This window comes from Pristis pectinata, chromosome 18, assembly GCF_009764475.1.
Source record: "Pristis pectinata isolate sPriPec2 chromosome 18, sPriPec2.1.pri, whole genome shotgun sequence".
In the NCBI taxonomy this organism is placed as follows: domain Eukaryota; kingdom Metazoa; phylum Chordata; class Chondrichthyes; order Rhinopristiformes; family Pristidae; genus Pristis; species Pristis pectinata.
Genome location: NC_067422.1, coordinates 30,539,857 through 30,557,426, shown reverse-complemented (window position 1 = coordinate 30,557,426; position 17,570 = coordinate 30,539,857). Strand labels below are relative to the sequence as shown.

The window sequence follows — 17,570 nt, the reverse complement described above, 5'->3', positions numbered from 1 at the left end:
CCTTGTCTTAATTTAAACGCCAGTTCTGCAATAGAGCCCGTGCCTCTGGGAAATCAATGTTTTGGAACAGTGTGAAGCGCGGGGTGATGTTGAAGTGCATTGGAGAACTGATGATAGGTTGGCATTTTAGTCACTGGTTGGGGAGCGGCTGCACGGCCTGGTCTCGCTATATTTTAGTGCTGCGGCTGGTTTCTCAGGGGCTCCTACCCTTCAGCAAGGGAGTCACCGCCGCAATTAGACAGGCACAGGTGAACTCTTGAGAAAAATCGTCCCTTGGATCTGTCGGCTCTACAACAGTCTGAGCATCGAATGCTACCAGTGATCTAATTGGGCTTTTTATTAAGATCTCACCAACCAAGGTTCATCAACCATCTTCCTTTCAACATCCAGAGACTTAATATCTCATCTCCAGAGAACGCAGATGCACAACCATTTAGACAGCTGGGGGAAAGGGGGCGGACTTACAGTGTGAGTCCTTCCCGATTTTCAAAACATGCTCTGCACGAAATAAAAGTTCCCCAGGATTGTCCCAGAACCACCAAGGAAATGAAGATTAATCCCCACAATTGATACGACCATCCCAGGTTAAAGGTCTTAGGGGCAGTATAAGTGGCGCAAATTCAAACATTTCTTTTAAACGCCGTAATTACATATTTAAGGATAATAAAATGAGCAGCAGGGCGGTGCAGGAGCAGGATGCTGCCGCCTCACAGCTCCAACAGCCCTGACCTCGGTGTGGAGTTGGCAGGGTCTCCCTGCAACCCCGTGGGTTCCTCCCAAGTGCTCTGGTTTCTTCTCAAGTTCCAAATACGTGCCGGAAGGTTCACTGGTTATGGTAGCATTATCCTTAATGCTGGCGGGTGCCAGGAAAATCGGGGGGAGTTGGTGGGAACGCGAGAAAGAATAAATTACAAGGAAAAAGTGGGGAAAGGGATTGCTGTGGGAGCTAGCATCGACTCAATGGCTGCACAGCCGCCTTCTGTATCTTAACGTAATATGAGAATATGACATACGAGGAATAAATGGGTAAAGGGCGACTTGAAAGAGGGTAAAGACAGTGGATGAAGTGGCTTTACACTTCCCAATCTGTGTAGAAAGGCGACGCATCGCGAGGTGCACTGGACATGTTGAATAACCAGTGGTAGGATTTGTAGGGGCAGAGCTGTTGGGGCTATGAGATCATGTGATGAAAACTCTGGACATATGTCCAATCAAAGTTAGGAACCCTAGAATATATGGAGATTAGACTGCTGGAGAATGGTAGGTAACCTTCCACTTGGGGAAATTTGTGCATGATGTGAGGAGAACCAAAAATTCTTCTTATAAAGTGTCCCTTGCTTCAGACCATGGTCAGTGTGATGATTTTTGACTAATGATGGATTTTTCTTTTTCCGTTAAATGTTTGTCAAACACAGCTGAATCTCTGCAAATGGAAAGGAAATAGTAATAATCTATTTTGAAAAAAAATGTAAAGGCTCTACAAATGGCTTTGGCAAGACAAATGTTGTCCTATTCATGCTCTGCTGTCTCAGATACTGGACAAACAAGAGTATCATCTCAAAGGTTACATATATCAAACCAGAAAAGCCCAGGTTTGCTCTCAATTGGGTTAATAATGGAAGACTGATAATTGAGTTTAATGAATTTGGTTGAGAGGTTTCCAACATACTATTATTCTGTTTCAACAGTCCATATAATGGCAAGATTGGGCCGTGCTGCATTGGCCCTTTCTTCACAATTATGCAGCATGCCAACACTCACAGTCTAGACTCAACTATGAATAATTGTCACTTGTTTTGAAAATATAAGGTCACTGCTGGCTGAGGAACTATACCCAATACATGAGTCACTGGCTTCAAGAAAAGTGAAGGGGTAAAAATTGTTTAGAAATTGGATGAGGAATAAAAGACTTGTTATGGCCTATTCCTAAAGAACACATGAAGTATGTGAACCGCGTGACAATGATATATGTGAAAAATTACTAATATGGAACTAAAGCCAATATGAAGTAAACCACACTTGAGGGTCAATTTTAATGTTAACAAGGATTAAATCAGATGTGAAATATTTTGTCACAAATTGGTTAGTGTTTTTGTATCATCTGTTTAAGATCTGAAAAAAGTATGTAATCTAAGATGTAGCATTGTTCCTTACACTTTTATCCAATGTTAAATTGTTCTGTTTCACACACTGTCCTGGATCCTGTGATCTGGTATGGAGACCAACAATTTAATGCCAGTAACATATAACCACAGGGGATTAGGTTGGGGCACTTTAAGCTCATGCAGAGTGCCCTTTGCCAGCCAGAAGAGGAGATTCTGATGTCGTCAGAGTTGGCTGGATTAGTGCACAGAGCACAAATCTCTAAACCACTGCACTGACTAGATCCTGTATTTGTGCTTTGGTTCTAAAAGTAATTAATATAGACACAGAAAAGCCACAAAGTGAAGATGCTGGTAATCTAAAACAGAAATAGAAAATGCTGGAAATACTCAGCAGGTGAAGCAGCATTTGTTGAGAGAGAAAAACCAAAGTTTAATTACCTTTCATTAGAACTCAAATTTCTGATTCCTCTCTCCATTGATGTGTAAACATAGCTTGAATTTTAGAATGTTAGGGACATTTGAGAAATCAATTCCTGGATATTTGGTGCACTTCTTGGACCACTGTTGACGTTTGTGAAATTTTTGATTATTCCATGGAGAGAGCAGAGTTATTTAGATTATACTATTGCATAAAGAAATCCCTATAAACCAAAACCCATAGCTGTAACTGGGGTACCACCTCAGGACTGAGAAAAGCCTGTTTATTTTTCTTCATTAACAATTGCTGTGCTTTCCGATGACCTATGTAATAGAAGTCCTCAGAATTTCAATAACACACAGTAGGCACTGGACAGAAGCCAAGGAAGAGCTGAAGTTGAGCCAGAGGAGAGAGTTAATCTGTGATAGCAGCTGCTGCCAGTGTGGGACTACAGTTACTATGAAGAATGCAAGTAATGCTGTAATATCGGTAATGACTGTTTTATAGCAGAAATGGACACCAAGAGAAAGATGGTAAAATCAATGACATTTTGGAATAGAAAATGGATAAACACTTTCAGAATGCAAGCTAGCCCTTGAACTGTAATTTAATCGCAGCACACCCTAACATGCTCCCTATTTTTGCTATAAATGGGCTATGCTATAGACATTTTCAAACTATTTTCTGAAAATGATTTTCTTCTCATTCACATTATATGCTCGTTAAGACCCATTAAGAATTGCATGTGGCTCTTCATGTACAATTATAAAATAAAACAGAATGTTAGTCTGTGTGTGCATGTGTGTGTGTGTGCGCGCGCCTGTGCGTACCTGTGTGTGTCTGTGTCTGTGTGTATGCATGTGTGTGTGTGTGTGCGTGCGTGTGTGCATGCGTGCGCGTGCACACTGGAAGCAAATCAGTTCCACCGCTTAAAAGGATTTACCAAATGTAAGGAGTTTTTGTCAGGTGATCAATACCTGATGGTTGGTTGGGTTGGATGTTCGATACCTAGGTGATTGGTGATGCATGGAGTTGGGTGGAAGCATTGCATGATCTGGGGTAGTGGGGGATGAAGGAGGCTCCAGTCAAATGATTAGTGTGAGAAGTGTGACTGAGTGCAAGTTGTGGGTTGGGCGAGGGGATGGGTGATGATTCAGGAGGAGTTGGTTCTGGAGTAATTTCAGTTCCAGTAATTAAATAAACTAAAGGGGACCTACCTGTTGGGTTCCTGCTGGCAGGATGGCAACTACTCAGAGGGGCCCGTTTTAAATCACCTAACTGTAGAGTACATAGCAGTATGAAAGCTAGGTCAGTTGTCTGTGACTAACAACAGATGCACTTTGGATCAATGAACAATGTCATTACCTGCATGTTAAATGTGGGAAATGGCTCATTCACTCCAGCATGTTAGAAACATAGATTTTCTTCTGCACAGTACTATAAAAGGCAGAGTAATGCAACAAAAGGTGATTATCCTCTGAGCAGCTGGAATTTGAAATGTTCATTTCCTAGTAAGTTACCTCTGTCATTTCCCATTGTTGAGAGAGATCTCAACAACTGTGCCACAGCCCCCTGCTGTTACATTGTGACAATTAGTAAAGGAAATGTGAATGAGGAATGTTGACAAAGCAGGTTTTTAACATTTAAAATGGACAGTAAAGAAAAGGGCAAAAATTGGAGATAAAATGGAAAGACAGGAAATGTGTTCACTGTGCACAAGTTGTAACAAAATACGTGGAACACGACGGGAATCAGATTGAGTACTAGGCCAGGGGTCGAGCTTTCACTTGTGACAATTGGAATTGTGCCCAGTCCAGGCTGATAAGAGGAAATTGTCAGCTATCTGCTAGTTGAAAAGTTTGTGTGGGAGAGGGAAGGTCAGGAGTCAGAAGGTGGGGGAGTTCAGTGGGGGAGAGCCAGAGTGATGATCAGCTGGTGATTGGTGGAAAGTTTAATGTAATGAGTTTGGACACATTACCAATGGGCCAAAGTATTAAGCACAAGAGGGCTACAACAAGGATAATTTATATTGTTTTTAATTCTACCCCACTGTGATAAGACTATTGAACGCGTTCCCTTATACAATGAGATGGACTCTGACCTCACGATCTACCTTGTTGTGACCTTGCACCTTATTGCACTGCACTTTCTCTGTAGCTGTGACACTTTACTCTGTACTGTTATTGTTTTTACCTGTAGTACATCAATGCACTCTGTACTAACCCAATGTAACTACACTGTAATGAATTGACCTGTACGATCGGTATGCAAGACAAGTTTTTTTACTGTACCTTGGTACAAGTGACAATAATAAACCAATACCAACACCAATTTTGTTCAAACTTGCCATGAAGTCATTTGGGATGGACAATTGGTCTGTTCTGCGTAGAGGGATGAGATTTCAGTAGGACCTGGAATCAAGAGTAGCAGCTGTCTCAAATGGCGTCTGGTATGGAGAGAGGCTCTTTTGGATGAAGCTTTAAATTTGGGCGTGATTGCTCTTGAAGAGCTGAACAATGAGACTAGTATCCTCTTTCTGTTAGAGTGGTGCTAACAACAGCAGGCTCCACATCAGGAACAAGGTACAAAGGAATTAACTCATCTGCAGTGGAGAAGCAGAGCACTACCATAATACATGGTATTTACTTACTCCTCAGTGAAGGTAAAGATCAACGGTTCTAGCAGGCAGTGCTCTTGTTTTTGACCACCTGCTCTTTTGCCTTGTATGGCTTTTCATTAAGAGGTAGGAGGTTCTGGAGACCAGAAGGAAAAGTCAAGGTTACAAGCTTCACATAATAGAGTTACTTTAACAGCATTCATAATCACACCACTTCACAAAAGCTACACGTGTCTAATGCACACATCATGGAGAGCCAATTTGCATGGTAAACGTTTATGCTACATTGCCAGTGATATCAGTGATTTATAGCACTTTTTATCTAAGTCTTCAGGTGTTATAATTCAAAAGATTTGATCTGTATAAATTGAGATATTATTCAGTGATAATAAATATTTCAAGGTAGATGATATTAATAGCTGTTAAAGTTTAGCAGATTCCAAAAACCATTAGGCATGTTGTGCCGATTCATGATGTAGTCCACAAAAATGTGAATGCCAAAGCCAATCCTATGTTGTGTAATTATCTATGGCATTACATATTGGTCTTCTCGTCTGTTCTGAAAAAAAAACTGTAATAAGAAACAGACGCACACACAAGCTATACTTGCAAGGAAAAGGCATTGTGGACCGAAAATTTTAAACTTTCTGCCAATAAAGCAGTTTGTTAGGTTAGCTCATCTATACGAATAAAACCTCAGTGGATCAGAATTAATTAAAGTATCAAACTACACTTTTAATTTAATTTGAATTTAATCCAAACTAAACAACTTTGAATTACTTTACACAATTTAATTCAGATTGGATTAAATTTAAACAGCGTAGAATCAGTACGATTAATAATGATTTAAGTCGATTCCCCCTGTGGTTTGTGTAAATATCCAGAAAGCAAACCAATATTGAGTGCAATTATTGCATTAATGTGAATATGTTTTTTGGCCAGACACAAAAATATGTTCCTGCTAACTTTTAGCTTGAGTCAGGATTTGTATTAAAGGGAAGACTCTCCTATGAACCATAATCTTTGCATTTTTGATATATAAATACTTTCTGTACATATTTTTAGGCACCCAAATATTTCAAATCTTCATGTCCAATCCTTACTCTGGACAGAATACCCCAGCAGTGGTCTGATATTGGTGTATTTATCTTTACAAGGAGTTTTCACCGCCTCTGATTAACAACTTCAAAAGTGTCTCTGCAATTGTGGTGCATAAATTGGAGATACCACATAAAAGTAGGGGAAGGGATTGAGATGCACAATTAACATGCATATTTTGATTGCAAAGCAGGTTACCTGATTAAGTTTAGTGGTCCTGCTGAGCAATTACATAGACTATTCTTGTTGACTCAACTAGTTTTAGAGTTGGGATCTGCCGGTCATTAGAAATAAGAAAGCAGACTCTTGAATGGGCCTCCCAACTGCTAAAGATGAACTCCTGATCTCCCCATTACAGTGCCCAGCTAGTTTTAACTGCAATGTTGTCAGGCTGGCTACATCAGTGAAGACCACTAACATGAGTGGTTCATATCAGTTTAAGCTAGCTTTCACTAATTAATACTAGCTTGCCTCTAAAGGAAGAGCCATTGTGGTTGAAGCCAGTAATGACAGTCATGCAGAAGGTAAATCCTATTTGAGAAGGACTGAAAAAAAGGTATAAACTGAGAGAGAGTGTGCTCCTCAATTTTTGGACTCTTCCCTGGAGTCATTGTGGAGATAGTACGTCCTGACTTTCATGGGGAAGGAGATCCTTCAAGCTATCAGTGAGAAGTTACTTGGAGCAGAGAGTCATGTCAGTCATAGCCAGACAGCAAGACTTGAATGCAAGCTGCTGCCAGAAGTTAATTGATCTCTTGTGAGTGGTCAGAGTTAGAGAGTGTATATTCAAATGTTTTGTATTACCAACTGCATTACCAGCGCAGAGACTCAATTCACCACATCCCAGTCACTCAGCAACTGACAACTTCTATCAATCAGAATTCACATCAAACATTCATGCGCTCCATTGCTTCCTCACACAACCAGTGCTGCTGCAAATCTGGTGTAGCTTTTACACACTGCCAGCTACTCAACTATGATAGCCACATCCCCTTAACAGACTGCACAATACCTAACTATACACATCCTCTCACATAACCAGAGACAGCAGAGTTCAATGACGTAAACTCCATGGAAGAAATAGAGTAGGTCATCATTGGAGTGGACATTGTTCGCACTGTGATTAAAACAGCACAGTGATTATGAAAAAACAGATGATTATGGTAATCTCCCGGCTAATCTTTCTTCACAATCTGCACTCTTTTCTGATTTGCAAGCAGCAGATAGCATAAAACTGTTCTTCTTATTATCTCTGTGTCAAATAGCCAAGAAATGTATACTGATCAGATAATGAAGGAACTGGAAAAGGATTTCCGATGACCCATCATCTCAATTTTACACTGGCAATGGAGGACTCAGATACTGACACAACATGCAATTTATAGTTGGGATCTGCCTGTCATAAGACATAAGAAAGCAGACTCTTGAATGGACCTCTAAAATGCTAAAGATGAACTCCTGATCTCCCAATTTACCTTGTTGTGGCCCTTGCACCTTATGTGCTTACCTGTGCTGTACAGTCTCTGTACCTGCAACACCATATTCTGCGTTCTGTTTTCTTTTCACTACCCTGATGCAATTATGTATGGCTTGATCTGCCTGGATGGCATGCAAACAAAGGCTTTTCACTGTATCTTGGTATGTGTGACAATAATAAACCAATACCAATGACTGGCCCACTGCCAGATCAGGAGACATGGACGTTGAAGGCATGGGAATCAGAGAGTGAGGTTGTACAGAAGCACTGTGGAGAATGCCTTTGTTGGGACAGCTTACAGAAGAATGAACAGTACAATGCTTGGTGCCGTGGAAACCTTTATGGGAAGCCTGAGTTTAATGTCAAGGAGCCTGATAAAGTCCAAGGCTTTGCTGAGAGCTTGAAGCCTACCATTCCGGCATGTGGTGGATGGAGCCTTTGTTATCAGAAAATGAATTTTACAACCTGAGCATCTTTAAACAGTAATCATCATCCAAGTGCTGCACTGAGAACATCAAGGTTGTTGCCATGCTTGTCCATGCTGATGCTTCATGGCTAAAGTTTACACTGTGCAAAGGGAATCAGGGTGTCAAAGGTAATGCAGCAATCCTACCTCTAATAGATTACTAAATTGCTTGCCTAGACAGTTAACAGCGGCTCCATGGAGTATGAGCCTCATAAGACGATGGCATCTGTCCGAGAGAAACAAAGGACTGCAGATTCTGGAATCTAGATGAAAAACACTATGATGCTGGAGGAACTCAGCAGGCCAGGCAGCATCCAGAATGCTCTCCACAGATGCTGCCTGGCCTGCTGAGTTCCCTTGATGGCATGTGTCCTATCACCCTGCTGTCCTGTCAATGGTCTTACTGTTGCCTGGACTGCGACTGCTCAATTCTGAAATTGTTCGCTCTGGAACTGGGGCTCCTAGGTACAGAGCTGCTTGAGGTGGTCCTCTGTAGACAGGTCCAGTATCGTTCAATAAGAATCAACAACCTTCGATACACCCTGTGTGGCATTGTGTAGCAAAATTAAGACAGATAAAGGCAGACAGAAGACTAGTATCAAAGTGATTAGATGACATTAATTTTATTTAAAGATTTTGTTTGAAATGTTTGGCTTTGATTTGCCTTTTGAGTAACAGAGGAGTGGTCTGCTGTGTTGCAATATTATTCCCTGTTGGTGAGAGGGGAATTGATGATGTAATTGCAGTATTGTAATTGGATGTGTTCTTCACAGTCTGACAGAAAGGAGATGTCTTGACTGCCTCTGCACTTCCTCCTACTTCTTCCTCACCAAAATGTTGGTGAAAAGGCTGTCCCCTCATAATATTGAGATTAGGCAACATGCAGCAGACCACCGTGAACCCTGATACCAGCCCCTCAAATGCTGGTCAGGAGCAGCCCAGGCAGTACCAGTATTGTTTTATCATGCTCATGCATCCCTCTGCCTTTCTTTTGGCAGCATGGCTTTCACTGTACGTTTGCTGTGCACTTGATACCTGATTCGTGAAGTCATCGACCATATCAGCAGAGGACAGGCACTGCTGCTCTGGCTTGGTTTGGTTGCTCAAATACAGCTGGCACAGGAGACTGCCATCAGATGAAAGCATCATGACTGCTATGCACTGAACGCATTTGTCACCTCTGATCACATCCCGGGGGAAGCTGCAGAAGTAGAATCTTTTCCCTTTCAGTTTTGATATAGGGTAAAGGAATTTCTCACTGAATCCTTGGGGTGCATATGGCACCTCCTTGGGACCCCTCCCACCTCCTCTTGATGGCTTGTCCTCTGCTTATTCCCCTGTCATATTATATTCTTGTGGAATGCTAACCAATGCACCCATTTTTGTGAACAACTATTCTGTGCAAAAGACTTGAAGTTAACCAGACATCAATAAATTCTGTATCACAACTTCACTGCTTTGCAACACAAAACAATACAAGCACCAAACACTTGTAGATCTCAAAATCAAACAGAAGGTAACTTGTAAATTCTTATTATCCCTGTTCTTACAATAACTAGGGGAGGTGGAGTGATAGGAATTGGGGTTTACTCTGCAGCTATTCAATATTAACAGCGGATGTTAGACTAGAGCACTGACCTTCAAAATGAGTGCTGGTCGAAACCAGTTTAGAATAATTCCAGTGGATGTGCATCAATGAGGCACCCTGTGAGATATGTTCCACAAGTATCTGTACTCATACTATGTTCATCATTTCAGAGCTCTGAAGGTGCACAACACACACCAAAAATAGAAAGCAGTGATTCCAATTTCTCGACGTCACTATTTTGACCCTTTGCTTACATACCAATCTTACCTAACAGCAACAAAGTAAGCTCGATTCTTCTCACCACACCAGCTCTCCTCACTACCTGTAGTGCATTACTAGCTGGATTGATATTCTGTCTTTATCTTCTGTCCATCACAAATGGTGTAATTAAGATTTAACTGTGCCATCTTCCTACCTTTAATTATTTATTTGACTGTGCAACTGAACACTTCAAAGACTTCAGTTCTCTACAAGATCAACACAGGTAGTTTATGGCCCACAAGAAACAGTTGTAAACAGCAGCATAATTTAAACCAGACAATTAATCCAGTAATCAAAGAGGCAGGGAACAATTAGATAACAATTACACAGTAATTATACAACATCAACATAGCACAGAGGAAGGCATTTATCTTTTCCTCCCTCACATTTATACTAATTGAACCAATTATGTAATGGGGTTGCAAAAGACCACAAGAAATAAATGTACAAATGTGATATGCATGCCACAGTTGCTCTCTTGGCTGCACCAAGCAGGCAGTTTACTGGGGGAGTTCAAGCAATTCACATTTTTCCATATAGTTTAGGGGAGGAGTTTTGGTGTGCAGATTCTTAAACTGACAGTCGGAAATACTGGCAGCATATTTGGCATGGCACACAATCTAAATAAATGAATGCCTGGACACTCCCGCTCAACAGGACAGAGTGCAGTTCATGCACAAAAGAAAATGAAACTCAACAAAGAATCCTCTCAAGAAAGGTTTGACTGTTGGCAGTGCCCTCTTGGGGTTTAGAGCATTAAGCACACAGGGAATATTTGCAAGATGCTATGCTCTTAATCAAGAGCAACATCTGAATGGGGATAAGGGGAAACAGTTTATGATCACATATCAGTCAAGTAAAACTTTTGGATTAATTTGAAAGCTGTGCTGCTAAGTCACAGAATACCATGTTTCTAATCTGATACCAAATGCATTTTTAGTAGTCAATGACAGAAACAAGTTTCTACTATTCCAGCCGTGGCTTTAATAGAGAGCACATTTGCCTGTGAGCCAAAAGATTGTGTTCATGTCCCACAAAAGAAACACAAGCACTAAATCCAGGCTGACAGCACGGCAGAGATCAGGAGTGCTGCACTGTCAGAGATGCAGCCTTTTCAACATAAGCCGTCTATGCCCTTTGTTGGACACAGGAGATCCCATGGGTGGATATGAAGAAACAGAAACAATCTACCTGGTCTGTATTTATCTCAACTAATGTCACAAAAGCCTCTAACACTGGAGAAACCAAATGCAGATTTAGATGATTGCTTTGCAGAATATTTCTGTTCATTCTGCAAGGGTGACCCTGAGTTTTCTGTTATCTGTCACTTTAAGTTCTCCATCCCATTCCCACTCTGACCTCTCAGGCTCTGACCTCTGGAACTGTTCCAATAAAGCCTACACAAGCTCAAGAAACAACACCCCTTCTTCCATCCAGGCGCATAACAGCCCTCAGGTGTTGATATTGAATTCACCATTTTCAGATAATCAACCTTTCCTCGCCAAGTCATCCACTGTAACATGTATTTAGTTTTTGTCTTGCCATAGCTGTGACATGATCTGCAGGGTATTCTCTTTTATATCAGATTTCCAGCTACTGCTGTGTCCTGTCTCTCATGCTTCCAGCACATTATTTGTTTTTGTTCTCTAACTGGCCTCATCCTTCTCCCTCCATGTACGGTCCTTCAAATAGATCAACTATAATTACATTGACCGCACTGTAATTGTGTCATCTGTACAGCTGTGGTCTTAGCCCATCCCAAACATTCCCTCTTCTCTCCATCTCTCCTCCTCTCTGCAACTTAAAACATTTTCTTCCTTTTCCAGTTCTGACAAAAAGTTATTGAATTTGATTCTCTCTCCATGGATGTTGCCTGACCACTAAAAAGTGTGATCTGGTCATTACCAGATGCTGACTGAAGAACCTGTTGTGTGCAAATTACCTGCTGCTTCATCAAACCATGACTATACTTCAAAAATACTTCCACTGGCTTCAGCATGGTTCACGATGTATCAAGCTTTTGTGATGTGCTCCTTAAATGGAGTTCCCTCTTGTTCTGGGCTAGGCATGAATTTGCAGGAGAACTTTACAAATAAAATACAATATTTTTTTATAAAGGGAAACTAAAAGCATCCGAGCTCCAAGCAGGGAATCAAATCAGGTTAGAGATGAGGAATCAACATATAGGACCATACAAACACCAACTTCTAGTCCTTCTCAAATTCCCCCAACAAAAGATGGACTCTGGCGACACACCCTTCTCCTCCCACAGCAAAAAGCCCAATTAAGCCCGTGGCTAATGATATCCAGAGACAAAAAAGATGAGATGGAAGATCTTTGTCTCTGAAACTGTGCAACACCCTGTGTATTGTACCCAAGGCCTTGAGAAGTTTTCACTGGATTTGCAATGACTGAAGCATCATTCTGGGGCAATCCAATGGGTGTGTTGCAAGAGTAAGGCATCTATCTTTAAACATTGTTCCTCTTTTGTTTATTTCCCATTGGCAGATTGCCCTGCAAATGTGACAATTGCAATCATTGCCCCACCTTATTTATCGTTCCTTCATTTTATTCTGGTGCCACTTTTTTTCTTCAAAATAGGGTCATGGTTCTTACTGTATCTGTATAAGAGATTTAGTGAGCCATTTGAAACATGGCAGACCCAAAGGTGCAGCACTTTTTTGGTGAAGCAATAAAGAAATCAACCTGTTAGCAAAGTTCAACATTTGAGAGTGGTCCTTGGGGTGAAAGGCTGATGAGTGAGAAACACAGGTGACCATCACAATACGAACTGTACCCTGAAGTCATCGCTTTGAAGTGATGGTCAAGCATCTCTGTGAACTCAGATAATGACCTTTGAAATAGTAGACAAGCTAGCCTGCTAACGAATAAACAATCTCTTCTCCACCTGTTGCAAAGAATTAGGCAGTCCCCAGTAGAACTGCAAGGACTGAAAGTTAAATTCCTCTCAATTTTTTCAAGTGCGGCTGTCTGCACACTGAGACATGATTCATTATTTGTTTTGTTGTTTTGGAGTAATGGGGCATCAGAGATTTGCTCTCTGTTGGATTTTGGGAAGTCAAAATGACCTTGATGTAAAAAGGCAGTTGAGACTGAAGTAAAATCTTGAACATGTTGTTGATTATCAACAGCTGCTATGTCAACGATGAATGTAGAAATGAAGAAAATTTCTAAGCACGAGTTTCATTTCTGTGTATCAAAGTATTATCTGGAACATCAGATAAACTCATAAAGTGCAATGTCACAACATTTGTGGTCAACAACCATATAACTCATAGCAGCTGAATTTAAGTTATCCACTGATTCAGTTTTCTTTGGAATAAATTGACAAGCTATTTAATTATTCAAATTATTACACAATTAGTTTTTTAAAGACTCAAAATATGACTTTCATTAACCAGTATGACTGAATGCAGGGGAGGAATCTGACTGCTAGAATTGTTTCTCTTTTGAACTGCAGCTGGCATTAAAGCAGAAATTTTCATCCTAATTTTATGTGCTGCAAAATCTTTTTTGATAGATTGTAAGCACATCCCCTGTTAGTTACCTGAGTCAGTTCCAGCTGTGTTGGAGTATTTGGCAGCACATTACCCAGACTGACACTTGCGTGTTGGAAATGAAGGAGTGCTGCATTGCCACGCGTGCCATCTTTCAAACAGGCTGTTAATCTGGTGCCAAGCCTGCTTGGCCAGATGTATATAAATAGTCCAATGTTGTATTTCAACAATGAGCAAAGGGATAGGAGATAATACCTATCCCTCTACTAATGCTAATTTTAATTGTGGACAGACATCCCAAGATGTTTTATGAAGAAGAGAAAGAAGAACACAGTAGACCATGGAGGAGTTGGGAGAGTTAACCAAAGGTAAAACTGATGTGGTATGTTCTATGGAGGTGGTTGATGGTGGGAAGAGATGTCCAATGAGAAAAGCCTTTCGTAGGGGACTCTCAGAGGTGTAATAGCTGAAGTTGGTAGAGAGGATGAAAGGGAGATACACATAAGGTTGGAGTCAGAAGAATAGAGACTGTAATTTCTCAAGTCAAAAAAAGACTGCAGTGCTTCTAAAGAGTTAATAAAATGTCAATTTATCAGATCCCACTTACCCCACATCCTGCCTTTACAACTGTCACTTCTAACACATCTCCTAACTCCTGCCATGTCCTATGGTGTCTAATTGTCTTTCCCCGATAACCATATTAGCAAGTCTCACCAGGTTCAAAAGTCCTGTAGATTTTACAGAAATAGAGAAACAGAAGTAGGTGGTAACCTATTAATTAATAATGGTAATTTGGAAATGTGAGCTTCTAAGTTTATATTGATTCATATTCTCAGTGAACTTGTAAAACAAACATGAGATCCTAGTATTGGAGGAATGCATTGATCCATTTTGAATTAATTAAAACAAACTGTTTAGAGATGAACAATGTACAACATCTAACTGAGAGTTGAAAATTGCTTGAAGTACTGTACCTCATACTCCTTTGATTAACATGAAGCAGAACCACTCCCAAATGTTTTGGACACTGACTGCAACACCTCTCAATGCAGCTGATGCACATTCGGTCAACCTGACATCTGCCTGTGAGATTTGCTTTTAGATTTTAAACAAAATCATCTGCCATGGGAAATTCTACACCAGAGTCAGACTCAGCACAGAGCACCCAGCATGCCCTTCTATTCTGGATCATCTTTCTCTTTCCTTCTGCAGTTCGCCAGGAATAAATTTGTTTGTGATAATCTCTAATAGTTTCCTCTGTTTGCTTCTCGACAGTTACATGTGCAATTCTCCAAACTTTATTTTTTATTCTGTAGTTCATTCCCTTGATTCCACCTGGCGGGCTCTGGCTCATTTTGCAGTTTAAGGTACACTGCTGCTGGTGTCCCTTGCCCGAGCTTGTGACCTGGAATAGTGAACACTGGCTATCAACTCTGGGAAGTATTACATCCATACCTGGACCTTATGTTCAATAAGTCACTCATCTGGAGAGGGATCACAGACTCAGTGGTTAGGGTAGCAGAGCTGGCTGATTTTTTTTTCATTTCCTAGCAGTGCAGTTAATTGCAGGACATGTACTGATATCTTACAGAGAACAGTTAGTTCTATCTAACTTGGGAATGGAACCTGGAATCACATCAAACCAGATTACTCAATATTACATTGAGTGTGACATTTGTGTTGGAGCTTTACTAACTGTGGTTGCAAACCTACAACTGAGTCTCAAAATGAATTCATCTAGCATCATTATCAATGTCACATCCAATTAATTATAAGGCTAGTAATGCCCTAACACAACTAATGGTATGCATCATTAGCATCCAAGGTTTGGTTCCTTACTTGGATTAAGTTGTAGATATAGCATTTGCAAAGGTGCAAAACAGGAGGGCATGTTGTTTTACCAGTTGTTGCTCTCCAAAACAACAGCTGAGATTTTCTAGTTGATGTACAGCTTCATAAATCATTGCAGCATACAGGGGGAAGCAGTCATTGCCAAAAGCATGCCTATCTATTTGAAGGAGGTACTGGACAATGCTGCAAAAATGATAAACGTGATAAAAGCTCAAGCCTTGAATTCCAGAATATTTTCCGTTCTATGTAATGAGGTGGGAAGTGAATACACAGGCTAAATAGTTGTTATTCGGGAATGTCTTGGCACCTTTCTTTGAACTTCAAGCTATCCTCAATCTCTCACAGTCTGGTTCTCATGGCTGGGCTACTTATCATTTATATCCTAGAGTCATAGAGAGATAAAACATAGAACCAGGCCATTCAGCCCATTGAATCTGCACCAACCACCCATTTACACTAATCCTACATTAATCCCATTTTTTTAATTCTTCACACATTCTCAACAACTCGCCCAGATTCTGCCACTCACCAACACACAAAGGGCAATGTACAGGCACCAATTAACCTACCATTCCTATACAAAACCCACACGGTCACAGGGAGAATGTGAAAACTCCATGCAGACAGCTCTGAAGGTCAGGATTGAACACGAGCTCTACTAGCTGCGTCACTCTGCTGCCTCTCATCTCAATGAGCTAAATCAAGGGCTAAGTGTAATATTTTTAATGCCCGCAGCAAAACTGAATCAATGATAAAGTAGCTGGAATTCTGGGCTCACTTTTTGGAGAAAAACTGCACTGAAATTTTCCCAAACTTGCACAACTCCCTAACATGAATGAACAACAGTTGCAAGACACTGAGAAAGGTGACATCTGGTGCCATCTGATTTAACAGATGTAGAAATTATGTGGGCACTTTATCTTAATAGAAAACCTCGATAGCTGGGTATACCATCTTTCACAAATTCTGCAATATGCTACAAGAACCATCAATAAAAGAAAATCTCAATTGTTGGTGGGCTCAACATTGACTTCCAACATTGAGTTTTGGATTCAAAAACAGAATCCCCCTTACTGTCAGATATGACTATCAAGATTTTGAAACCATTCACAATGACTTATCTGAATGAAAGTAGATTTTTATCATTCATTATAATGAAGTCAAAGGTTCAATGGCACCATTGCATAAAAGGTATCTCACAACTCAAATTATCATTCATTAAACTTTTGTTTAAGTTGTACACTTGTATTATAATTGAGTTTTAAAAGAGTTAGAATATAAAACCAGGATTTTGATTGCTGGTAGATTTGGAAGGGGATTCACTGTGAGATAAGATTGGAACCTCTGGCTTGTAATATCCATGGTGACTCTATGTTACTGCAGTCCAGAGCTAATCCTCCTGGTGTGCTTCTTCCTCTAGGGATTAATTCCATACATGGTTTAATGCATATGCCATCTTGGTACAGAAATTCTTGGATGTGTGCCATTCTGATAGGAACAGCACAGAGTGAGAACTCCAAATGAATTTTAACATATATCTATTCCTGTTAGGAATTTGGGATTTCATTATTTTTTGCTTTATTAGTTAATCTTCTGCCTATTGAGCATATTGTGGTGAATGACCACACAGAATGATCCAGAATTTTTGAGCACTATGTGTATAACCATAGCATTCACTTTAAGTTAATCTTAATGTATTCTCTTTAGGCAGACTTGATAAGTAACTCATCATGGCACTGCATTGTTACTTACCTCAAACATTTTTTTAAATGAAGTATCATTTCCTTAAATGCTTTTACCACTGAGATGACTTCAGCATCCGACTTCCTATTGTTGAAAACCATCACTTAATGCAAGTACACTGTTAGAGTGCTGACTTACACCTCAATAATTGTAAATTAATTGAAGTTCATAAAACTTTGCAAGCTAGCACAATGTTCCATTCTTATAAAAGAACACTGTGAGTTGTGCTCGAGTTGCAAGTAACATTCGCACCACAGATGTGGCCATCACCAAAAAGATAGTGTCTAACCAGCCATGTGATTTTCAATGGCATTACCATCGTTGAATCCAGCACCATTCATATCTTGGAATCACCACTGACCAGAAGCTCAGCCGGACCACCTATACAAATTTTGTGGCTACAAGAGCAGGTCAGAGGCTTGGATTCT

At 40.4% G+C, this 17,570-nt stretch overlaps 1 protein-coding gene across 1 annotated transcript in view; it reads right to left on the bottom strand.

The window, feature by feature from the left end:
• The window catches only part of myocd (myocardin), a 475,084-nt gene that overhangs the window by 89,688 nt on the left and 367,826 nt on the right, over positions 1–17,570 (bottom strand). The gene's annotated exons all lie outside the window — the stretch shown is intronic.